General features: G+C 44.5%; 1 protein-coding gene across 1 annotated transcript in view; it reads right to left on the minus strand.

The window, feature by feature from the left end:
- Positions 1-24,334, minus strand: part of LOC138583813 (transcription factor HIVEP3) — a 42,817-nt gene extending 18,483 nt beyond the window's left edge. The window contains exon 1 of the mRNA XM_069655816.1: positions 24,074-24,334. The gene's annotated coding sequence lies outside the window, so the exon portion shown is untranslated. The remainder of the gene's footprint in view (positions 1-24,073) is intronic.
- Positions 24,335-27,262: the final 2,928 nt, after the last annotated feature.

A 27,262-nucleotide genomic window follows, 5' to 3' on the forward strand; every position in this document is an offset into this window, starting at 1 on the left:
ATGAGGGGAAGCAGGAAGATGCGGTGAGAAGAGGAAACTAAAAACGACTCATATTCCCGTAGCATGAGGGACATCTAAAAAAATCACATCTTTGAGATGACAGTAAACGCATCAATCGTTTTTGTCGTCTCTAATGCAACCAAAGTGCCTGACAACCTAAATGCACGCACATACAGATTGTACAGGAGTTTAATGAATCGTACACTTGCTCTGGCGGTGGCACACTGCCCACAGATTGGATGACAAACAGGTCTTGCATGGGATTTTCCCGCAGAACACTGGAGATTATCTTTGCAATCTCCTTTTCAGCAAACTTCTCTTACTGTGGCGGTGTAATAAACCTTCTTCCTATATGTGACAGACCCTATACCTGCATGTGCATGTCTCATTTACGTAAATCTCCCACTCCCAGCCTGTCACTGTGCTGCATCTGTATAATGAATTCCAGAGTGGCATCCATTCAAGCGAGCCCCCGCATTACGCAGAGCTCCGGCTGGTCCTATCAGCGGTGCAACACGAGAGAGACGCAGAGAAACAGAAAGAGAAAGAGAGAATTGAGAATGAACGGAGGTCCTGCTGTTCCATACAGCTTTGCCTCATTGGCAGAGCACAGGAAGTGTGAGTCACACACTCGAAAATAAACACACTCACACAGCGACGAGCCGGCACACAGAACGAGCGGATAGCTGGGCTTCTGATCAGAAGGAGGCAGGCGGAGGGAACACGGGTCCTCACAGGCCGGCAACACGTGGAGGCCGGCTGGGACTCGCAGCCAGATGATGAGTCAAGATAAAGAGATGTTTCTCCCCTCACTAATTGCTCTATTATATTTCCTTAATTGCTGTACCCAAGCTCAGAATGTTAGGACTTGAATCAGATTTGGCTGTTCAATAGAAAGCTTCGACTATTTGTTCCTTTGTTTTGTTCAGTGATCCGCCAAACTCAAGTCACAAGTTTACCAGGAAAGCCACAGGAACAGTTCCTGATTTTTAAAGTGAAACTTCTTTATTCCATGTTTTTCTTGTTTTCAGAGAGGAGACCTTTGAAGAGAATTCGGCTAACAGTAAAAACCTTGTGAACAACAAATAAAGCTTCGACCATTTGTTCCTTTTTTTGTTAAGCCTCACCAAACTCCTCACTCAGCAAGTCACATGTTTACCACACATGCCGGCTGTTGACTGGACATTAAAACATTTCCAACCGACTTCTACAACTACTTCTTGCTTCAAATCACGTCCCTGTCTTTATGTTTCCCAAATCATTTAACCTGATGAAGGATTTAAGTAAGCTAGTGAGCTAACGTTAGCGACAGCTCAGCACGCAGCCAAGCTAGCCCCCTCCAGAGAGCTTTTTATCCTTGAAACTGCTTCTTTCTGTGTTTGTTATCACTTTTAATTACCTGGTGTTTTTGTTTTGGAGAGGGGAAATCAGCTCTTGGTAATAACCTCATGAACAAAAAACACTAAAGGACTCCTAAGCTAAAAACAAGCTGGGCTCTTTCAAACGAGTTAGCAGCATCTACGCTAGCAGACTCTCCTGTCGTCCTGTGTCTGACAAAGAAGAGGGATGTAAAAAGACAGATTTTTAAAGTAAAGCTTCTTTATTTAATGTTTTTACTGGTTTTAAACCCAGTGTATGTTTGTTTCAGCGGAAAGGAGACCTCTAATAATTCGGCTAAAGGTAAAAACCAGAGCAACCAACACCACAGGTTTTTCTCTAGACCTGGTTTGTAAAGTTACAACCTGACATGCAGTTGCTCCTGCTTGGCTCTGTGTAAAATGATGCAGCTGATAAACTAAAGTGCAGAGATTCGACAGACGTAATGTAATTTGACTCGGGGTCTTCTCGACTAATGAATCGAAACGTCCAGTTTGGGGCAGCTCTAATTTCTTTGTGTTTTCTTTCCGACCTTATCTGATACAAACACATTTGCTCTCATTTTGTTTCCCTCTCTTCCTTCCCTGTGCTTCTTCTGCTCTGTGTTTCCTCTCCTATTTTATTTGCTCCCAGTCAATAGGGATGTTGTTCAGCACTTGGTGATTACCCCCGGCTCTGTGCGGCTGCTGGCTGCCTGCTTTAGGGGACTGTGCCGGCCTGATGCTGGGCTTCTCTCACAGGCTGCCGAAGCTCTGTATTGTGTCTGCCTGAATGTGCTCATTGTCACCCCTTACAGCACACACCTTCTATACTGTACATCCCTGCGAGGGACCTTCACCCATCCGTCATCCCTTTGTCTTCTGTTCCTCAGACTGAGGGCTTCTGACGGGAAGGTGGAGGGAGGGGGCAGAGGCCGGGGAACAAAAGTGCCACTGTGGGGATGATTGACAGGAAAGTTGCTCTACACAGACGTAACGATTAGCAGGGCCGGGGACCGCGCTGCGGACGCACAGTCTGGTTAGAGAGCGCTCGGAGGAGGTTCAACAGCCCTGTGAGTGACAACAGAGACGCAATGATTTAAAGACTGGGATCAAAATGGAAAGTTCAGCCATTGTGAAGGTGTAAAAGTTCATGATGCTATCATAAAACATAACCATATGCTACCCACTGGCCTTGACCATGACTGGCTCACAGTATGCAAAGCTGCTCGTGTTTACAGTAAATGGAAACAAGCGTTCCCCTGTGGTACGCTCACAGGGCCATTTCACGTATACGACACACACACACACACACACACACACACACACACACCCACACATCTATGCAATAATATGCAAAGGCAAGCAACACCTAAAATGCAAACATCATGCTTCATAAGAAACTTCATGTTGTTTTGGAGCAGCCAAAGACTATAATTTAGACCAAATGAGTGGTTTGCACATTTACAGAAAACCATACAGATGGCATATTTTTGGACTTTCACCCCATAAAGTGCAGACACAGGCAGTAAAACGAGCAGATTTGGGAGCATTCAGAGAGGGTTCTCTCTGTTCTGAGGGCGGATTATTTCAGACGTGTGGTCTTCCAGTAAACTGACCCTCCTCTGTCCTTATGACTGTGGTGTTATGATAGAAACAAAATCCATTTTAAGAGGGAGCCCACCTAGTGTATGAAAGCCACCGTGGCTCAATATTGCTGTACCTGTTTGTGCTTATTTGGAAAAAAACTGGGAGCATAAAAAGGCGGCCATCTTTCCAAGTGGACTGAGTCTTTTGTCGAACCACTACATCCAGACATCACACGGGGAAATGTAGCTGTATCATCAATGTCCAAATGCTTTCGATACAGGTATCAGTATGAAACCTATCACACCAAAGACCTTGCTTTGAATCAAGATAGAGGATGGAGGCGAGGTCAGTGATTTCAGGTTCTTGTGAACAATTTTAGATCCACAGCTCAAACTAACTAAAAACACTGCAAAGATGAACATCAGTAACTTTATACCTACCCAGGCAGCCCAGTTATTTATACACTCTATGATTTTCTCTCATTGTTCATATTGTATGACAGTACGAACTCAAGCATCACCATCTACAATTAGAAACCACACGTCCTTACACAATCAGGCGATTCAAATAATGGACAAACAGCCTGTCAGGTGGCGTCGCTGTCACGTACTAAAAGACTGAATCTGCTCAGCTTTAAAAGCTTTACTCATTTATGTTTTCAAATGTATAAACAGTCGCCCCAGAGCTTCTTTCAAGATGTATCCAAAGACAAGAGTTACTTTAGCGAATAAAATTATATATAAATTGAATTCAACACACTAAATCACGATGACGAACTTGGTGAACACTACCGTAAAATACGTAATATAAGATGCATTCTGTTTTCTCGAGAAAACGACCAGAAATAACTCGTTATCACAGGAAAACAGAGTAAATATAATGTATAGACGCATTTCCGCTAAGGGCTTCTGTACGCCAGCATATAGGACTCATGTATTAAAAATGTATTAAAAGTGTGTCTTATATTCCAGATTTTACGGTATATCCTACCAGGGATGGGTCATGATTCTCGAATATTCTAATAGTCATTCATCTATTTAAAATCAAAATATTTATGTGACTGTTATCTCATCTAAAAAATATATTTGTTCCATTGTTTTTACCACCGTGCAGTTGTAATGCGGTACTACCTCCAGACGGTGGCTGTAGTAGCCTATCTGAAAGCTGTTTGCTAACCGCCATTAAATAACAAAAGAAGAAGACAGCATCAGTAAAGCGAGTTTGCCGCTGCAAGATTAAAAACTGGAGAAATAATGGTCAGGTTTTCGAACAATGGTCAAATAGTTTCCAGTGATTCTGCCCATCCCTATATCCTACAAAGTAATGTAACATTGTTTTTGTGCGCACATTAGCATTTAGCTCCAAGCACAACTGGACTGACCAGAATACTCCACAGATTTACCATCACACTCCTGTAACATATTTGGATTCAACATAGGTGGTTTAAAGAACTTGACTTGGATGCAAAATACAGTTTAATATAAACAAAGCTATTGAGGTTAGAGCAGGACGTACTTCATTTGAATTTAAGTAGGCTAATCTGTACCAACGCTGCACTCATCACTTTTGATATTTCCTGCTTTAGACACGATGTGGTTGGTAGGTGTACTGAGGTTTAACAACCAGGTGAAATAATGCCATGTCATGAGCTTATTAACATAAAAGCAACAAAGTTTAAATTGTTGGATTCAGCATTCAAATGTGCATCTGTGCGTTTTCCTCCAAACACACACAGGCTGATATAAAACAGCTAGCGGAGAGCGTTCTTCGACATGCAACCAACTGGCCTGCTAATGGAGTCGACCATGCCAGCCTTTTGTTAATGCCAATCAATACGTATCCTCAGCAGATGTGATATCTGATCCTGTGAAACACTGAGAGACTGACCACCCTCTGTTTCACTCAGCATCTCTCCCTCTTCTTTTTTTACTTGAGGGATTTCTGCCACTTCTTCACTCTATTTCTCTCTGAGTCACACAGAGATGCACAATTCCCTCTTTGCAGCCGCTCTCTCTCCGTTTATTTCAGTATTTCCTTCTCCTTGCAACACACCCTCATTATGGTGCTGAGGCATTAATAAGCTACTGTCTTTATATGCGGCACAATAAACTTCATGTGTATGACGAGGAAGGCTACCAGGAAACCATGTCTCCAGGGCTGCTGTGGGTAGTGATTATGGAAAGTAGTGTAGCCCTGCGTAAAGTCTGATTGGTAAGCGAGGCCATAAATAGAGCCGATGTATCATTAGCAATTTGCAACAGTAGTGTAAGCCCAGCTATTATATGTAGTTATGCAATATTAGTGTTTTCTGAGTCTTAAGCATCAGGTTTGATTCAGTGCCTCAAAGGCAAAATGGTCTTCTGACATGAAACAAAGCAGCAGTGAACAAACAGACTCCAGGGCCTCGCAGGGAGTTACTGTAACAGAAGTGAAACAAGATACCGCGTGTCATTTAAAAAAAACCTTCATCTGCCTTCTGACAGCTCGACACTGAACATCCAAACGCTGCAAGATCGGCGTGCAAATGAAATAAAAGAGTGACAAGGCAAAGGGGGGAGCGAGAGCGGATAAATATAGAAAGAGGAACTGACATTTTCAGAAGCTGTCCTGCCTGCACACACAAGTTTCAGTGATGCGTGGATGTCAAGATCACAGTGCAAATTCTCCCACGCAGCTTACTGTACCCGCCGTTTACAGTCGGCTGCTTTAGATTTGCACTCTCACACATCTTCAGTGCAGCTGAAAAGAATGCGACGAAGTTGGAGATGAACGTCTTCAGTTACAGCCAGGAAATACTTAATATCCACCTGGAACTTGTCACGCTACGAGCCAAGTTTTAATGTTGTTTGGTTGGATGAGGTTGGACAGTTTTGTTATTATCTAACAAAAAAACATTTTACCTTTGTTTTTCTGCAATAAAGAAGGAAAAATCTGCCTCTAAATGCTGGTCGAAGCACATTTCTGTCTTTCTATGCACATCTTTCTTTCTATGATGTCACCCTAGTGACACATTCATCCCCAGCGCTGGGAAAGCCTGTGCTAGTTCCTCTTTCTGCAGCTGCTGCGGTGCATCCTGTGTAAAGCTGCAGCCCTGCTCTAGCACTGAGCATGACCCGGCGCCATGCCTTATCGACACATCACAGAAACCTGTGACTATTTGAATTCAAGCTGTTAGGCTGGAGCTTTGCGCCGCCTGCACAAACACCGACACGGGGGAAGAGTCAACAGGTGGAAGCTCAGCCTGAGTGTGTTCAAACACGAGGACCAGGCCGCAGAATGTATCAACACGGCCTGCTCGCCCGGCCTGGCAGAGGGGGCACCCTTCTGATCAGGGAGTTTACTCAAAGCTGGGGCCAGTCCAAGTAATTGCTACCCACTGTGACAAACAGCTCCATTCAGCCTAAGTGTCGGTTTACAGTTTACCCTCCCTCCTCCTCCTCTGTGTGCCCCCGCTGCCCATTCTGCCCGGTGCCACGCTGCATTAGCGTCCTGTCAACAGAGACTCTCCTGACGCATCAACGCCTCGTCAGCTGCACTTCAAACCTAATCCACAAACACAAACGCCATGTGCCATTCCCAAGTCTGTTTATGTGTTTGTCTCTCGAGAAGTGGAGGTGCGTGTGTGAGCGCATGTGTCTGGGGAGAGAGAGGGAAGGAGTGCGAGACAGAGAGTAACAAGATAGAGGAGAAAAACAGCATGTGTAAAAGCGTAGGAGAGAGACAGAGACATGGAGGGGGAGCGGGCGCTTGTATACGGTGATTTTGTGTTTTCAGTACGTGGCTCCGGCCTACAGTAGGGACTCTATCTGCCAGCTGAGACAATCTTATAAAAGGCTATCAGATGTGTACGCCGTGTGCAGCCTCTCTATCTGGAGTCTGCAGCTCCAGGCGAGCGAGACAGCTCATCAATCACACGACAATCAAGTGCAGCAAAAACAGTCATAGTAAATCTGCGTGTGTGTGTGTGTGTGTGCGTGGAGTTGTGAAATGCTGATGCTACATAAAACATGAATGCATGTCAATCATCAATCGCACAGAAGGTTGCTTACTGCATCCAGATACTGCAGGTTTTTATGTACAACAATACTAAAGAGGAATACAGTTGATGCACTTTCATATCGTAGCTTAATACCCCAATCCTAATGTCCTCACTGTCTACTGTACATGAACCATTAGACTGAAGTGCAACACAACACATTCTCTCACTTATCTCTCGTGTTGTCTGATCCTGCTGATAGTTTTGTCTGTCTGGGATTTTTCCCTCAACCCATCAGAGGCGAGTATCACAGAAGCATAGTGCTGCCACCCAGTAAAACACTGGATACAATATGATACTTCCAGCATGCTCATGAAAAACAATATGAACAACTCAACATCACCTACAAGAACCAACGCGTGGCTACTTTGGAAGATCTGGAGGCACTTTCAAGACAAAAAATAGTCCATTTAAATATTGCTGACATTATCCTAAATTGGGGTGGGAATCGCAGGGTAACTCACAATACTCATGATAATCCTATGGTCTTTATGGTTTGCTTTTATTTGACAAGCATGCATTATGATGTGCTACTCCGTGTGTAGCTTTGTATGTTTGTGTAACTTTGTCGTATGCTTTACTCTGTACTGTTTGTTATTGTCCTGTTTTTTGTCTTGTGTTGACCTGCCATGGGACTACAGATGCAAATTAGCTTAAAGCTATAATCTGTAACGGTGAATCAAATGCATTTATGTTTTAAACTGTACGTGATCCCTTTTAAATTAAATAAATAAATAAATACATACATCACGATATCTGATCAACAGGAGAATACAAAATGCTTTTAAAAAGTTTCACAGATTTTGACACAAATTGAGTTAAACGATTATTCAATGACTCAAACTGGCGGGTAGATCTGTTTAGAGTGCTGAATTAAAAAAAAAAATTAAAACATCGATATTTGGGGCCAGCAATACGATAATTATATCACACCAGTCAGGACGACCATATATTGCGATATGGATATTTTGTCCCACCCCTAATCCTAAATAAATTAGGAAATATGAGCAACAATTCCAGCATGGATAGATACCAAAAGTGTTTTCCATCATTTGGACTGAACTGCTCCTTTAAGCAGTATCAAGAAGTTTTTCTCCATAGTTTTCCAGTGTCCTATTTAAATTATCTATCTGCATTTTGCTGCACTTTATAGAAGATAAGGACACATATCCATCCATTCATCATCTATACCTCTTATCCTGTTCAGGGTCACGGGGGGGTGGAGCCTCTCCCAACTGTCATTGGGCGAGAGGCGGGGTACACCCTGGACTGCTCACCAGTCAATCATAGAGCTGACACACAGAGACAGACAAGCTTTCACAAACACATTCACACCTATGGGCAATTTCAAAGTCACCAATTTACCTAACGAGCATGTCTGTGGACTGTGGGAGGAGGCCGGAGTAACGGAGGGAACTGACGCCTGCAGCACCGTGTGCAGCCTCATGAGGACACACTGCTTCAAGGAAACATTAAAACCCAGGATTCCAGTTAGAATGGCCGAAACATTTAATCAAATGATGTTATTTGCTGATGACATGGGGCTGGGATTTTCAATAAAGTTTTCTCTTTTTGAATCACTGTGTTACCCAACAAAGAAAACCTTCATCACACTTAGTTTGAACTTCAGAGAACTCTAGACTGAGTTCTGTCAGGTCGGAGTCGTCGGACAATGATGTCCACATGACATATGTCTGTGATGATGGATCCTCTGAAGCTGCGTTAAATCATCGTGCTGCTTTCACTGCCCTAATCTCATCTTCACAGTAACAGTTATTAACAACAGAGAGCTACAGAAACAGAGCCCGACTGTGCTGTAAACACACGGCCCACAAGGATTAAGATGTCAGGACGTGTGTCAATACCTGCACGCTGCTTAGCAACAAAGAGACAAGAGAAGCAAACACACAGTGGCGTCCCCTTTTTTCCTAATCTTAATACAAATAAATCAAGTAAGAGGAAGTTTGCTACGACAAAAATACATTACAGTACGGGACACCGAACCGAGCCAAATCTACGGCGATTCAAGTGGCCCACTTTGTGTCAGCAGACAGACAGAAATGTGTCACAGGCTGGTCTCATTGTTGCAGGTTCAGTCTAGTCCGGCCACGAGGGAAGGCCGCACACAGCAGCACCGTCTGGCACCAGGGAATGATAAAAAAGAGCATATTCTTGCAGACACGATGATCAAATCCTGGTCATATACTGTATATGACACACACACACACACACACACACACACACACACACACACACACACACACACACACACACACACACACACTGTATAGATGGTCATTTTCCTCCCCTGGCCACCCAGACCGCTCACATTTCAGTAAGCGAGCCCCGGAGGTCACATGACTCTTATCAGGGGAATTAGCTTTGCATTCCTCCAGCTGTCATCAGCTCATAAAGATCTGGTTAGGAGGAACCCGACTCCCAAGAGCCGACTCGCCACCTTCCCTTCCCTCCTCAGCCACCAACCTGCTCGTCTGCAGAGCTGCGTCCTCCTGCCTGTGCGCCCGATCATTTGAATACAACGCAGAGAAACAAAGACGTCCTTAAAATAGAGATGCTGTGGCTTTCAAAGAAGCAGAGACGCTCACAGAGAGAAAAAAGAGGGAGACGGAGAGAGTAAGACGGGGCGATGAGCAGGAAAGTGAGACACTGAATTGATGTAGGAGAGGTGGCTGGATGCATTGATTTCCTGTTAGTTCTTGCCTGGTTACGTACGGCTGATTTGTCACCCAATACAGGTTGAAGTCTGTCTCTGAACATGCCTATGGACAGGCTTCACTGCCTGTCTGTTTGGATGCACACACATGGGATCATTATGTTACTTTAGAGAAAGTTTCTCTGGGAAACTACAGAGTCTCCTGTAAATTCAATCATTAGCCTCACGGCTAATCCCGGATCGGACGTAGTGGGCCTTTCTGTGTGGAGTTCGCATGTTCTCCCTGTGCATGCGTGGGTTCCCTCTGGGTACTCCGGCTTCCTCCCACAGTCCAAACACATGCTCGTTAGGTTCATTGGTGACTCTAAAAATTGGTTGTCTGTCTCTGTGAGTCTGCCCTGTGATTGACTGTCGATCAGACCAGGGTGTTCCTCACCTCTCGCCCCAATGACAGCTCTGGATAGGCTCCAGCCCCCTGCAACCATAAACAGGATAAGCGGTATAGATAATGGATGGATGGATGGATAGTTGATCTTGGTACAAAAACCCACCAGTGTAGACTGTAAATGTGTTTATAGAGCATTTAACCAGCAGATGAGGAAGTCATAAGCCTGAAGCCACAAATATAAACAAATGGCAAGACGAGCCCTCCAGTGAGCTGCTGCACTGAGAGCGGAAATCTAATCAAAAGAGCAAGAAAATCTAATCTGGGGACTGGAAAGGAAAACTTTGACTTTAAAGGAATCTCACTGCAAAGTGAGGAAAAAGACGCATACATCAGTTATACAGCATCTGAACAAATGCACCACAGTGAAAGAGGTACAGTGCAGGTTTGTTCTGCAGGACTGAGTGAGAACACTCTCTGGGTTTTATGGTCAAGCACACATATATACACTTAAGTTACACATGCACACACACACACACACCGGCACCTTCCAAAGTGTCACAAGCACAGGAAAATCACATCAGGCACGTCTTGGCAGGCCGGGTCTTGTCAGACCGCAGTTTTCACTCCGCTCATTGTGGTCTGGCAGGAGTCGACAGGTTTTTGGTCTGAATATACGTCACTGCACGTAGGCTGAGCAGAGGATGACTGACAGGTTCGCCTTCACTCAGACATCAACATAAACCTTCTCTCGGTTTAAGAGTTCAGTGGAGAAAAACATGAACATGATACACCTGTCTGACTTTAGGTTGGGTTTGTTGGAGTCAAGGGTCTCTTTTATCTTGCACTGATCAGAAAGTGTTGTAAAGTTACCAGTATAAAGTACCCTATATAAGATAATATGATATATTCTACCAAATGTAATACATGTTACAGGTAGGTGTATTCAGTGACATAGAAATATAACAAGTTATTAAAGTGCTACTTTCATTTTATTTGATGTATTGCTGATATGTTGATTCATGTGCACTGTCCTAATTCAATAAATAAACTCAAATCAAATTGCGCTAGATGCTGTTGAAAGCATGCTAAATTGCTCACAGTAAAAATGCTAAAACGGGACGCTACGTTAGCAAGAGTTAGCCAGCTATATTTAACAGCTTAGCTCATCCTGCTAGCATGCTAACTTTGGGTAGTCAGCTGAGGCTGATGGGAAAATGTTTTTTTGCTCACAACATTTTTAAATTCTGACCTGATTAAGTTGCTGGATAAAAAGTCACCTGTAGCTCGCTGCAGCAAAAGTGTCAACCTCACACTGGCACTGGATGGAAACTGTCATGGAATCACCAAAGATTTATCTCATTTGGGGACAACTAATGTCTGTTTCCTGACAAACCACTGAGGCTGCAGGATGAATCATTCATTGTTAATGTGATACGTACGTGGCACATGAAACACGTCACCAACCACAATGAATTGCCCTAGAGAACATGTAGTCCTGTATACACACATGGGCCGTGCATTCACACCATTTGGCCGATGAGATAAAGTCACAGCTCGAGGACAGCTTCCCTCAGATTGATTGGTGTTAATTGGGGGGCAACTGCACGGTTGGTTTGCACGATGGCTGAGAAAGGAGAGAAGAGAGGAGGAAGAAAAACAATATCTTCTATATACGTATACTTCAACAAATATATGCCGCTCTAAACAGATTTCCCCGTGTTTTTGACTCACCGTGTCACAACTTCATGACTCCTCGCGGCAGCGTTTGTGACATGAATGAGGGAAACGTGAACTGAAATAAATTGGCCGAAGAAGAAGTTGGCAGCAGGGTTAAAGAAGAAGGAGAAGCAGACAGCTGGGTAATGACGCACAGTGGTGACAAGAAGCGAAGAGATCCAAAGACTTCATTTGTTTTTACAGTCGTTCTGACTGAAAACACGTTCATTGTTTCAGCTCAGTTTGTGTCAAATTCTGTGAAACTGACACCAAATTACAGACAATAAATACATTAATGCTGCACTTTACCTTTTAATTGTATTATTCTTCAGTTGATTAGATACTGTGATGAATCATTATATGATAAGCAACATGCAATGTATCAATCATCGCAGAATCGCTGTATCGTGAGTGTGTGTCGTGAGTTACCCTGCGATTCCCACCTCTAGTGGTAAACATGCCGAACAACCAAAATAAGCTCACTTAAATAGTTTGTTCTTAATTGCAAGTAATTTTGTCGCCGTATTATTGAGCAACGTTATCACATATCACGCGGAGGCCTTTGAGCCACCCAATAAAGATATTTCACACAAAGTTATGGACAACTGAAAGAGCCACACTGCCGCGTCCCATTGCTAGCATGGTTAAAAAATGGCTGACCTTAGAGAGAGGATAAAAGTAAACACATCAACAAATATCACCCTCAGATTAAAGGCCTCGCCTGGCTTCAGAGGGATAGCATTTTTCAAAATCTCTACACCACCTTGTTTGCCGACACACAGAGCAGAGACGCACACACACTTGGCGGATGAGAGGCAGAATACACCGAAACACAATGTTCACCATGACAAACTGCACCGAGCTTAATCTGATAACGCTGTAGTTACACAGAAAAGCAATAAACAGTGGATTACACAGACTGATGGGATGAAACGCTGATACTCTCTGCAGAGAAAACTCCAGCTTCTGAGGCTGCACTCCAGCAACAAAAGGAGGAAATACTCGAACAAACGTCCAGGAAAAACATGCCCTCATGCATCCTTGCTGCTACTCCGGAGGCATCGATTCGCCTCCGCACCTATGACTCGTGCGCTTGTAATGTCGATGACAACATGACCGACCATGCGGGCCAAAACACACAAGTATGAGTAATGAAGAAAGCCTGTTCTCGCGCTCACAAGACCGGGGACACCGTGAATCTCACAGGCTGACAAAGACGCACTATAGCTCCACTCTGACTCAAATATTTAATGTAGCTCAAGAAGTTCAGTCTCGTTATAAAGAGAATGTTAAATAACGTGTGTGTTTGTGTGTGTCAAACCTTCTGTTTCACTCAGAGACAAATTGATTTCTCCTCTCCAACCCCCCCTCACCTCCCTCCCAAACTCTCACTGGGTCTTCTCCTCATCTCCCTCTCCGGTGTAATTCAGGCACTCCCACAGTAATGGACACCCTCACTCAGGAGCAGCGAGTGGGAACCCCGCCCCGCTGCTCCCGCTACTGTACTCTCAAAGAATCCTAATCAGCTTCTCGGATAGCTTCACACTTTTAAAGCCTCCTCTGGTAGTGACAAAAAAAAGTCCTGAACCAGCTGGTCACATGATCCCTGCGCTGTGGCCTCCACCCTGGAGACAGAGAAGCACCAGGAGCAGCACGTGCCCGCTGGACCACCAGCAGGTCAGAGGGGGGGGGGACGGGTTGCAGCGTCATTAAGCGTATCGGAGCTGCAGAGTGCTGATGAAAAGTCCCGGCCTGCAGTGACTAAGCCGGGGTTGCTTCCTCGCACTGTGCTGACGGTGCAGAGCGGGAGCGAAGGGAGGAGGTGGGGGACTACCTGGGTGTAAACACAGGGACTGCTGACTGTTTGAGGTTGTTGAGGACGGCAGGATTACATAATAGAAACACTGTTAACTCTCCAACAGAGGAGGCTCTTCCTACAGCAAGAGTCTCTCCTTTTCAACCCTAAGAAAGCAAGCAACCATGTCTTTCAAAATAAAAGCTTTTTACTTGGTTATCGTTTCTACAGTCACGTTCCTCTAGCCCTGCATGTGCTTGGAAGTGCTGCAGGTCCCATGACCTTGCACAGGATAAACAGGTTAAGTATATAAACTGGATTAATGGATGGACCTCATGTGCACGACTGTCATGTGTTAACCTCAACTCCTTCGTCCTGCCTCTTTCCTCACCCACAACCCGTCGCATCTCATCCATCCTCTCTCCCTGAAAGGTGATGAAAACCTCAGACTTACCCTCGAGCAGCGCAGTGTAAACATGTCGCCCCAACATCAGAGGCCTTCTTCCCATCATCTGTTTATTTTTTCAATTACGCTGAGCGACTCTGTGTTTGGCAGAACATCAACATCATCAAAATGTTTTCCCCACCTTTCATCAAGAAACCTCGACAACAGGCTGATTCATCCCGAGCAGCAACATCACCTGACCGTTTACTCACTCGGGCTGCAGTGCATTGTGGAGCCTGATGCTGCCTCAGATGATTCACCCGCTGTCAGGCCTTCAGTTTGTCTACAAGGATCGTAGTGAACATTGGGAGCAGTCAGTCAGATTAGTGGGGATTACTTTTAGACAGGCACTTAAAAAAAAGCACTGTGGTTTTAAACCCAGTCATTAAAACATAATCTAAGTGTCACACAAGGATCAGCGGTGGAGAAAGTTTTTTACCTGATTGTTTAAAGGAACATACCAGCAGGTTTTAGTAGGTGAGGTTTATAAAAACGCTGTTTAACAAAGTTATATTACTTTTCTTTTTTTAAATGTAGCAGCATGTTGTTTAGAATAAGTCTAATGAGGCAAAAACACTCAGAGCCAATGTTTTAACAGATTAGCTAATCCTTTATTTGGAGGTCAAACCTGTAATGTCACTAATAATCCCTCAGCGATCAAGGACACTGTGTGCTCACAACCACTCAAAGTGTGGTAGTTAGAGGCCGAACCAGGATGTCAACTGTGATGGATGAGCACTCAGTACAGTTCAGGGTGATCATTTTTGTGTTTGCATCCATAATATAGCAAAGTTATGTAGTTTCCTCAAAGTAAAATCATGTTTAGTTCACATTTTGCTGGACACTTTAATGGCTTCTTTTCTCGTCCAACTGGTACAAAGATCAATTATTAGAAAAATGTAATAGAGACCTGATATTCACAAGGATGTTTCAACACTGCAAACGTTTTATATTACACAGAAATGGCTGCAAATCAGTGCATGCCTAGAATAGTAGAACGTTTCTAAAACACCACATCGCGGTTACCAAAAGGATGCGTTGAGACGTAAACTTATTTATAGCCAAAAAGTGAGGCACACATACAATACTAGTGGTTGCTTGTGTGTTGCATCTGCTGCGACAGTAGTCTGTTCTCTTCACTTTCTGTTTCCTTCATTATTTTTGGATGACCGTCGGGGTCAGTCCGACACACGGGTCTGTATGTGACTGACTGACTGAGTGACGGTACTTTCACAGCCGTAGAGAGAGAAAGTTGCGCAATGATCATGGAGCATTTTGGACCTCCACTGACGTGACTCTCTGTCTATACGGCTCTCGATACTTTGCTCGGGGAGTAGGCGGGGCTGCTCGTCCGCTGTCCTCACCTATGTCCGCAGCGCGCACCTGCTTTCAAACACGTCGTCATCAGCCTCATAAGGACAGTCCTACACTGCCCACAAAAGCGCACATTGACCCGATGCGGTCAGCCACATACTAGGTTTTGACCTAGTCTTGTTGATTAAAAAGACAGATTATTTTTCTGTCAATCAACTGACTTGTTAATCATAGGTTGCTGATCGGTTCAGCTCAGGACCAGAGTGACTCACAGACATTGACTATAATCTGATTCAAAAGATTCAGACCGCTGGACTCACCCTCACAGTCTGACTAATGCATTCAGCTTCCTGACTTCTGCTCTCTTCCAGTCACTGTTTTCAGAGTCCCTGTTTCTATGTTAGAAAATGTTTGATCAAATAAGGAAATTCCCACATGTTTGATGAACTTAATTAGCCATGTGCTAAATGCTCTTGCAGAATAATATCAGTTTATGAAAGATCTTTCCACTGCTTTAGCACGATGCAGAGATGTGGAGATATATGTATGCTGAGCTAGAACATGACAGCACTCTGATTTTATTGAAGCACAGTGGAAGTCTGTGTTCTGTCTAGACCGAGCGAGAAAACTTGTTTGTAGGAATGCTCACATAAATATTGACCTTCAATTAGGTGAAAGAGACGCCCTCGCTCACAGGCTGCAATATGGAGGCATCAGCAAAAACACTGTACACATAAACATTCACAGAATATATAAAAACATGCAGAGGCATATACCTGCACAGTGTACAGAAACACACCTTCACTTGCAGGCTGAACTCACATCAAATGGAAGAGTGAGTTTGACCTCAAACAGGAAGTCAGCACGGCATCACAGGCAGCGCAAAAACCACAACAAAATCCTCACTTCAACCCGAACACAACATGCAAGGAGGCTTAATGTGTGGAGTTTTGTGCCCTTTAATAAGGTGAGGAGCAAATGACCTTCCCAAGTGATGGCAGTCGACCACACTCCTGCATAATTAACAGCCTCTAAAATGAGGTGTTCTTTATGTGACCTTACCTGACACTGTGAGGGCACAGCTCGCCCTCAGGGAGCATGTGGTAAATAACAAATGCAGCACTCTCACACACCAACTTCTTCCTTTCAGATATCTAGCTTTAGTTCTTCTAGCAGGATGGTACGCCACATTTCTCAGGGCCTCTAAAGAGTGCATCTGTAGGAGGGGAGCAGGGGTCACCGCTCTGCTTCAGTGACAGTGACACAGCTCAGGAGGACAGTTTGGAGCGTCGCCTGCTGCCTTGATTTGCTCGGCAGATCCGCATCAGGGTTGGAAGGATTTTCCCAAAGCTCTCTTACCCTCCTGCAGAGCAGAAATCCCTCCAATCCTCACCCACTGTTACAGCAGGGACGCCTCACACATGTGAGACAAAGGACAACAGAGGAGGAGAGGAGAGGAGAGGACACAAGAGCAGAGCTGAGGAGAGGAGAGGAAAGGAGAGGACAGAAGAGAAGAGATAAAACGAGAAGAGGAGAGAACAATCAAAAAAACAAGATGGAGAAGAGAGGAGAGAAGAGAAAAGGAAAGGCTGGAGAAGAAAGGAAGTGCAAGGAAAAGAGGAGAGGAATATAAAAGGAGGTGGGGGTACAGATGAGAGCAGAGTAGATAAAAGATACGTAAGGAGAAGAAATAAGAAGAAAAAGGAGGGGTAGAAGAAGATATAAATGAAGAGGAGAGACTAGAGGAGGAGAGGAAACAAGTGTAGATGGTAAAATGAAGGACAAGGGGCAGAGAGATGAAACAAAAAGAAAAGAGAAGGGGAAACAAGAGGAGAGAAAATGGAGGAAAAGAGGAGAGCAAAAGAGTAAAAAAGAAAGGAAGAATTGAGGGGAAACAAGAAGAGAAAAATAATGAGGGAGAGTAGGAATAGAAGTGGAAAGGAAATATAAGGAGAGGAGACGAAACAAAAGGAGAGAGGAGAAGTGATAAGAGGAGTAGGAGAGGACTCTAGAGAAGGAGAGGAGAAGAGAGAAAAAAGGAGAGTAACAAACTGCAAGAATTGAGGGGAAACAAGGAGAGAAGGAACAAAATAAGGGAGGAGGAGAGAAAAAAGAAGAAAAGATAGAGATAGAGAGGAAAGGAAACATAAGGAGGGACAAGTGAGAAAAAGAAGAAAGCAAAAGTTAGAGAGAAAAGAGGAATCAGCCCTTGTGAGTAAAACTGAGGAAGGATGTGTGTGGCTCATTTGCACAGATTAGTTTAAAGAACTGACACCTGCAGATTGTTGTGATCTGTGCAGATGCAGTGTGAGCTCAGGGTGTGGTCAGAGGGGCGTCCTGGGACCCAGAGAGCGAGCGAGAGAGAGATTTGGAGGAGGTGGAGATATCTAGTAGTGAAACACAATACCCCGCCTGCATCATCGATCAATACACACACCAGGCATGCATCTGTAGCTAATCTTTGGAGGCAACACAGAATCCTTAGTGGGGAGCTGTATGAGCAATGTTTGACTCATATTCTGTGAATTATATCCAAATGATAAGCTACTACGTGTGTTATCACTTTTTTCATGTCGAAAGAGCCACTATCAGGCATTACACAAACCTCAACAATGAGATATGGGCTGACACACCTCCAGACATACCTGTGGTGAGCAGTGCCGAGGGTTACAATCACACTGCAACAATCACTATTACACAACGCCAGCCACTGTGGAAAGTGAACACCTGCACAAAAATGTCCTCAGAAGAAGAAAAGAAGATAAGATGTTCAGAAGAGAGGAATAGAAAACTGGCCTGGTAAAAAGTGATGTAATAAACCTGTGGTCTATTTTAAGGGATGGGTTGCCATCACAAACAGAAAAACCCCCTTTGACATTCAACATGGCTGCTAACAGTGCAGAAGAAGCTAATGATTAACTCGAAGGAAGGGAGAGTTTCACTGAGTAACTTCTGCAAGACCTGCCCTGCTGTACATCAGCTTATATTATTACATAACCAGGCAGCCACACTAACACACATTCACACAGACTCACTAACACACAGACTCACTAACACACATTCACACAGACTCACTAACACACAGACTCACTAACACACATTCACAGACTCACTAGCACACATTCATACAGACTCACTAACACACATTCATACAGACTCACTAACACACATTCACTATAGACTCACTAACACACATTCATACAGACTCACTAACACAGACTCATTAACACACATTCACACAGACTCACTAACACACAGACTCACTAACACACATTCACACAGACTCACTTACACAGACTCACTAACACACAGACTCACTAACACACATTCACAGACTCACTAGCACACATTCATACAGACTCACTAACACACATTCATACAGACTCACTAACACACATTCACTATAGACTCACTAACACACATTCATACAGACTCACTAACACACATTCATACAGACTCACTAACACACATTCATACAGACTCACTAACACACATTCACACAGACTCACTAACACACATTCACTATAGACTCACTAACACACATTCACACAGACTCACTAACACACATTCACACAGACTCACTAACACACATTCACACAGACTCACTAACACACATTCATACAGACTCACTAACACACATTCACACAGACTCACTAACACAGACTCACTAACACACATTCACTATAGACTCACTAACACACATTCACACACTCACTAACACACATTCACACAGACTCACTAACACACATTCACAGACTCACTAACACACATTCATACAGACTCACTAACACACATTCACACAGACTCACTAACACACATTCATACAGACTCACTAACACACATTCACACAGACTCACTTACACAGACTCACTAACACACATTCATACAGACTCACTAACACACATTCATACAGACTCACTAACACACATTCATACAGACTCACTAACACACATTCACACAGACTCACTTACACAGACTCACTAACACACATTCATACAGACTCACTAACACACATTCATACAGACTCACTAACACACATTCATACAGACTCACTAACACACATTCACACAGACTCACTTACACAGACTCACTAACACACATTCATACAGACTCACTAACACACATTCATACAGACTCACTAACACACATTCACACAGACTCACTAACACACAGACTCACTTAAACAGACTCACTAACACACATTCACAGACTCACTAGCACACATTCATACAGACTCACTAACACACATTCACACAGACTCACTAACACACTTTCACTATAGACTCACTAACACACATTCACACAGACTCACTAACACACATTCACTATAGACTCACTAACACACATTCACACAGACTCACTAACACACATTCACTATAGACTCACTAACACATTCACACAGACTCACTAACACACATACACAAAGACTCACTAACACACATTCACTATAGACTCACTAACACACATTCACACAGACTCACTAACACACATTCACACAGACTCACTAACACACTTTCACTATAGACTCACTAACACACATTCACTATAGACTCATTAACACAGACTCACTAACGCACATTCACACAGACTCACTAACACACTTTCACTATAGACTCACTAACACACATTCACACAGACTCACTAACACACATTCACTATAGACTCACTAACACACATTCACACAGACTCACTAACACACATTCACTATAGACTCACTAACACATTCACACAGACTCACTAACACACATACACACAGACTCACTAACACACATTCACTATAGACTCACTAACACACATTCACACAGACTCACTAACACACATTCACACAGACTCACTAACACACTTTCACTATAGACTCATTAACACACATTCACTATAGACTCACTAACACACAGACTCACTAACGCACATTCACACAGACTCACTAACACACATTCACACAGACTCACTAACACACATTCACACAGACTCACTAACACACTTTCACTATAGACTCACTAACACACATTCACTATAGACTCATTAACACACGTTCACTATAGACTCACTAACACACAGACTCACTAACGCACATTCACACAGACTCACTAACACACATTCACACAGACTCACTAACACACATTCACACAGACTCACTAACACACTTTCACTATAGACTCACTAACACACATTCACTATAGACTCATTAACACACGTTCACTATAGACTCACTAACACACAGACTCACTAACGCACATTCACACAGACTCACTAACACACATTCACACAGACTAACACACATTCACACAGACTCACTAACACACTTTCACTATAGACTCACTAACACACATTCACTATAGACTCATTAACACACGTTCACTATAGACTCACTAACACACAGACTCACTAACGCACATTCACACAGACTCACTAACACACATTCACACAGACTCACTAACACACTTTCACTATAGACTCACTAACACACATTCACTATAGACTCATTAACACACGTTCACTATAGACTCACTAACACACAGACTCACTAACGCACATTCACACAGACTCACTAACACACATTCACACAGACTTACTAACACACATTCACACAGACTCACTAACACACATTCACTATAGACTCACTAACACACATTCACACAGCCACACTGACACACATTCACACAGACTCACTAACACACATTCACTATAGACTCACTAACACACATTCACTATAGACTCACTAACACACATTCATACACTCACCAACACACATTCACACACACTCACTAACACACATACACTATAGACTCACTAACACACATTCACACAGACACACTAACACACATACACACACACACACACACACACTACAGACTCTTGCTGGCAAACAAAAGGAAATTCTATCTGCATCTAGAGGGGCAGCCAACACACCGGCCTGGGCCAGACACTGATAGACAATCACAGCCCTAACACACACACACACACACACACACACACACACACACACCTACACACACCTACACACACACACACACACACACACACACACACACACACACACACACACACACACACACACTGGGTGAAATGAAGCAAAGCAGAGCTCCTGGCTGCTGACCAGGCCACAAACTAAATAACAGAAAATAAATGATCTCTTCAGTGTACATTACATTGCAGCTCAATGCATGCAATACAATTATTAGGCTAGTGGGGCATTTGTTAAGCTGCCAGACTGGCACTCCTGGCCTCCATTTTGCATTTTATGTGTGTGTGAGTGTGTGTGTATCCAAGGTCTTGTTCCTGGTTCGCTCTGGTCTCCAGCACTACAGTGGGTCTATTCTTCTCGGGTGCTTCAGAGAGCAGGATTAATGAGCAGCGGCAGGGACATGAAAAGGTTGTGTCCACCAGCCACCAGGATTTTACAGCCTGGGTGTGTGTATGTGTCACTGTGTGTGTGTCACTGTGTGTGTGTGTGCGTGCATTTTTCTTGTAGGAGACTGCTAACAATGGTATCCTTCATACGTGCATCAACACTTAAACATGCTCATACATGCCTTCTTTTTTACACATTGTGTGATCTGTCAGCCGGCAATCAAGCGTGAAGCAGAACAGACTGCCAGCTTTCACGCTTGTTCCCTTTTTCAGCAGCACTACGGGCATCTCAGCATCCGTGTAACACCTACAAGTTTCACATCAAGGGTTCAGGCTAAACTGTCACTCTGACTCCGCGGATCATCCGATGATCCTTTGCTCCGGCGTGGCCCGGCGTTATCAAAGCTTGTTATTTGAAGGGGGGTGTGTCTGAGGGTCTGAGCAGTAACTCCACATGAGCCTGTCACCGCCAGTTCATGCGTTCCGACCAACACCTTGCCACCTGTGAGGCAGAATCAGTAAAGCCAGGTAAGTGTGTGTATGTGAGGAAGTGATGGACTATATAAGGGCTTGAACAGCTCTGTGTTAATTGGCAGAGAACTGGCCTTCTCCATGTGGAGTGTTGCTTGTGCCAGGAGGAGATGTAGACACACAAGCACACACACACACATACACATATACACACCAACCTGTCTGCCTAACTGACTGAGGTCTTCAGTAATCAGTGTTAGCGCTGACAGAGAGTAATGTATCGCTTTCATTGTACCTGAATAAACTTATTGCACAAGTCCACAGTTATGATACTGAATACCAGAGCTTTCTGTAATGGATTGGCGCTGCTAAAGCGTTGACTGATATGAAAACAGGTCCTACAGCTACACAGATAATAGCACATTCACTTCCAGCTTTAAAACATGGCAATTATTCTTTACAAGCCAACCTTCTAACATTTCAGCCGAGTTACAATGGTATAAAAACATCAAAGTAAGTCTGACTCGCAGCTTTTATCCCCGTCCATGTCGAAACCATAAATGGCATTAATCCTTAAAGCCCAGATTTTTTTTTTCAATCATCAAATGCTTCATGAAGTCAAACAATCTTGGAAATTTGCAGGAAACGCAGCAGTGCTCTCCTTGGGTGCCTGTTGAGCTAGCGCCTTTCTCCAGCCAGCACCACAAGTGGTCTTGATCCAGGCCAGAGTGGAGCCCTGTAAGGCTGCCACTTTGCGCTGATTCAATAAGAAATAATTGCATATTGGCCACTCTCCACTCATCCCCCTTCACCGCCGGGCTCTGACACTTTACTCTATTTCTGTGCGGGAAGTTACAGTCAGGACCCAGAGCCGGGGGAAGGACACTGCGGCATGGCAGCTTTGTTTTTTATTTTATAACATTCACAACTTCCCCTTCCATGGATAGTTACGTCGGAGAGATGCTTGACCTCCAAAAATATGAAGAAATATTTTTCTGCAGCACCTGGCTTCAGGGCAAACAGCTGCCAATGTGATCTTCATCTGCAGAGAGCAACACACTTAAAGTACTGTCCTTACTTCACTTCCTGCCAAACTGGCATTAAACACATACACAGATAGATAGATAGATAGATAGATAGATAGATAGACTTAGACTACCTACTTATACAATCAAGGTGCCTTGCTGTTAAAGGAAACTATTTTGAATAACAACATGTCAGATAACAGTCAAACAGTCATTCATTGTGTTTGTATGCAAACCTCCTACCACAATAATGCTGCCATTACAATGTTGTGTAAAGGTGAACCCTGTGCTGGATGTCTGACACTAAAACACCCCAGATAACAGAAGCAAAAGGTTTTTCCGCTTGAACAGCCGCCAAAGTAAACCTGTTTTGGTCAAATTCACCCACTTATCACATAACGGCATATCAACTGAGCACTAACACATGATGTCATCCACTAAAAATCTACCAAGTGTAGGTGCAGCCCGTCACAAAGAAGTTCATCGTGAATCTTAAACTTGTGCGTAGCCTGCGTGCGTCCGCGCGCACTGTTGCTCTGCTCAGTCGGTTTATTATAAAGGACAAACGGGGTGAATGGAGGATCATGATGAAGCATATGCTGTCAGCTGGACGTGTGCAGCGCCCCCGCTGCTACGCCTGCACGCGCGATATTTCGGACCAAGGCAGTCTCTAAAATCCCTCTAAACTGAATGACTGTATTTACATGTAGCCCATCCTCGCATTTTTTCATCACGCTTCATTGGAACAGTAAACGAAACAGCCCAACTTCATGACACACTCTCATTGTGAAAGCTCGGGTGGGATCCAGCGCGCAACTTCACACCATACCCTCCCTCAATGTGACAACCACCGCAACATCACCAAAACTACGAAATAAACAGTAACAGAAGCATTATTATAGTTCATATTTACCAGCTTGCTACAGAGCGTGCGCTGCAGCCATTTATCCCGAAGCTAAAGGGCCAGAAGTCCGCATTTCCTGGATTGCGCTGCGCCGGATGAAGCTGCTCTCTGTGCCCGCGTCGCTGCGCAGGCAGAGCCGGAGGGGCTCCGGGTGCTTCCCACTGTTGTGTCAGACCGGACAGCGATGCCACATTCAGCTGATCGCCACAACAAAACAACATCTCGCCCTACGCCAAACACACTCCGCGGCGCCGCACCACCCCGCACGGCAGGTCCGGTGGGCGCCGCCCCCCTCTCTGCCTCTACCAGTGAACTCGCGCGTCGAGCCCGCCTCGTGCATATTCATGAGGTGGCAGAGGCAGCCATTGGTTTAAAGGAGCAGTTCCTGGTTAATGCTATTAATTCTAATTAGCCAGGCAGCCTCATGCAGACGCTTCTGAACGAGACTGATCGGGGTAATCATGATGCTGCCATATGAGCAGCTTCACCTCACATTGCTCCTCTGAATCAGATGAAATATTTCAGCTCCACACTCTCACACCATCTCACACCTTCCTGCTACACACCGCAAAAATGAATAGCCCATCGTAAGTGATGCTGACACTGCATCACACACAGGAGAGATATAATGGAGGTCAGGATCTGAGGCCACAAATCAATTATCTTCTGCTGGATGACTGAGCGAACTGTTGCAGGGTCACAGGCTGCGTTTTGCAATCCTTAGCACACATCTCAGCGCTCTGAGTGGATTTCCTGCTGATCTGGTGACCGGTCTGCCTGACCTCCTCATATCTGAGTAAGGATGCGGGTCAGATACAGTAAAGGTCACTGGGGGTAGCTGTGGCTGCCGCACGCTTGGAGATCAATCGGTGCTCTAAAAAGGCCAGCAGACACTCACAGCTGGGGGGGCGAGCGGCTGCACGCCTCATCTTTTCACCTGCCTCACATCCCTCCTTTAAATTTTGTGTGGAGGAAAACTGGTGTAGAAAAAGAAACACCTGCCTTCCCTGCATTTGAGCATAAAGGTAGTCCCACTATTTTGTGTCTCTTATCTTCAGAGCTGCCTCTTGCTCATCAACTCTTTGTTCCTGGAGTTGAGAGCAGCTCCAAGAGGAGAGGGAAGGAAAGGAAAGTGGTTAGGAAGGACGGAAGGAAAGGGAGGGAGGAGGGTGAGAGGTGTTGCAAAAGAGGAGAGGAGAGCAGAGAAAGACAGTGGGAGGAGGTGAGAGACAGAGCAGGAGACGGCTGAAGGAGTGCAGGGACACGCTGTGGCGCGAGCGCTCCGTGCTGCTACAATATGACTCTGACAGGCTTATGTAACCAGACTGGCCTGGCATTTGGCTCACAGCAGACGCCGGCTGCACTCACTGTTATATAACTGCATTAGCCGCTCCTCTGAGCTGAGGGGGAGCATGCGCAGAGGAGAGCCCTGCACACACACACACACACAGAAAGACACACACGAACACACTCAGACTTTCAGACTTTTTGACTCAGTTTGACTGCATTGCACTGCAGCCAGAGGAAGTGAATCGAGGCATCAAACTTAATGAGAAAATCCCTGAAAGTTCAACAATTTATTAAAAACAACGAGAAGCGATAGAGCTCACATCATTAGAGAGGCTCCACTCAGCGCGTCCGACAGGCATCAGTATCTTCACTTCCCATCATCCAGCAACAAGTTTCCCATCCTTAAAGCCTAATTGGGGCTTAATGTTGGGTAAATGTTTCCAGTGCACATGCAGTGTGCCAGCAGGGCTTCAACTCAATTAGCGCCCCTGCATGCAGCACATAATTTAATGGGCCTGGATCCCACTCTTTAAACCCAATTACACCTTAGGCAGGCATTTCCAGTCATTCTGTCAGAGAGGTGGTCAGGGATGCACATCACTCTCATAAAACGATGTTTATCTAAATCAGGACCAAAGCTGCAGCACAGTGATGATCTAGTGTAGAGGATGACCTTTTACCCGACGAGTGAGCGCTAAAAGCTGACATTTCCAGACTAATGTGGGAAAAGGAGAAGTAAAGATTAAGGTCAGGGATAACACTGCAACTGATAACCATTGTTTCAGTCAATCTGCAATTAAAAAATCCCCCGGTGCCTAACCAAGCGTGGCTGCAGAGCTGCACTAAGTGGTTCATTATCAGCACATTACAGCCTCTGATCTCTTATTACAGCGACAAATTGCATCTGATGATAACAGAGGAAACGAAGGTGGGATTTATGACAGCGGAGCCGATGGCCAAAGACGGCGAGCGTCTTAAATCTGTCCTACGAGAAAAAACAAGTTCCCATTTGTTCACCTGGTGATAACAGGGAGGGGGATAAAAGTGTCATTTATGGCAGTTAGCTAATTCTTTCTCGGATTCTGTTGGCTGCGTTCAGAGGCTGTTAAATCTCAGACCGGACTAATGTAAGAGAAGGGAGCAAAGAGTTGTTTAATCCCATGAAACTGAGGCTGATACTTCTGAACTATAAACTCTACAGTTACTGGAAGAAGTGGAAAAAAAAAAGAGGTAAGCTCACAAGAGTGGGGGCAGTTCTTTTCAGAGCGGAGAGTGAGATAATGTGAGGACTGGCTCGAGAAATGAAAGTGAAACTATTGAGATGAAAACAGCAGAGATTTGGAGGAGATGTGATAATTACATCATCGGTTCGGTATGTTACAACGTCGATTTGGCGATGATGATTGCACAAGACTCACTTTAAGATTGTGTTTTTTTTCTGTTGAAACTTGTGTGTTGTATTCCTCCAACAGTGCCCGGGATCGTTTTGCGTCCTCCGTTACATGTAAAGGAAATGATGATTCATTCTCACGGCTAAACAGTGAAACAATCCATCAGCTCAGGGCTGTCGTGGATAGGCTGAGCGAGGGGTGGGTTTGTGGGAGGATGGAAGCCGACAGGAGTTGGTGTGTCCTGAACTTTCCTAGACAGTGCCAACTGGATTGAATGACTGTAGCGGCCAAAACCAACAGGCCCCTGTCTGCCAGCCAGGCGAGAAGGAAATAACACAGCGGAGGCAGCGAGCGCTGGCACAAGCTGCACTGGGGACAGGTCAGGCACATTACTGCTTCAATTTACAGTCAGGGGAAAAAGAGCTGAAATCTGGTCAGAGGTATAATTGTTATTTACAGGATACACAAGGCATGTGCTTTCAATTTGGCTTTGGACTTGCGTTAAAGGAAGCACACT

This window comes from Semicossyphus pulcher, unplaced genomic scaffold (genome assembly GCF_022749685.1).
Source record: "Semicossyphus pulcher isolate SPU_LCO1_2020_fin unplaced genomic scaffold, fSemPul1.0.p SCAF_9, whole genome shotgun sequence".
NCBI classification, from domain to species: Eukaryota; Metazoa; Chordata; class Actinopteri; order Labriformes; family Labridae; genus Semicossyphus; species Semicossyphus pulcher.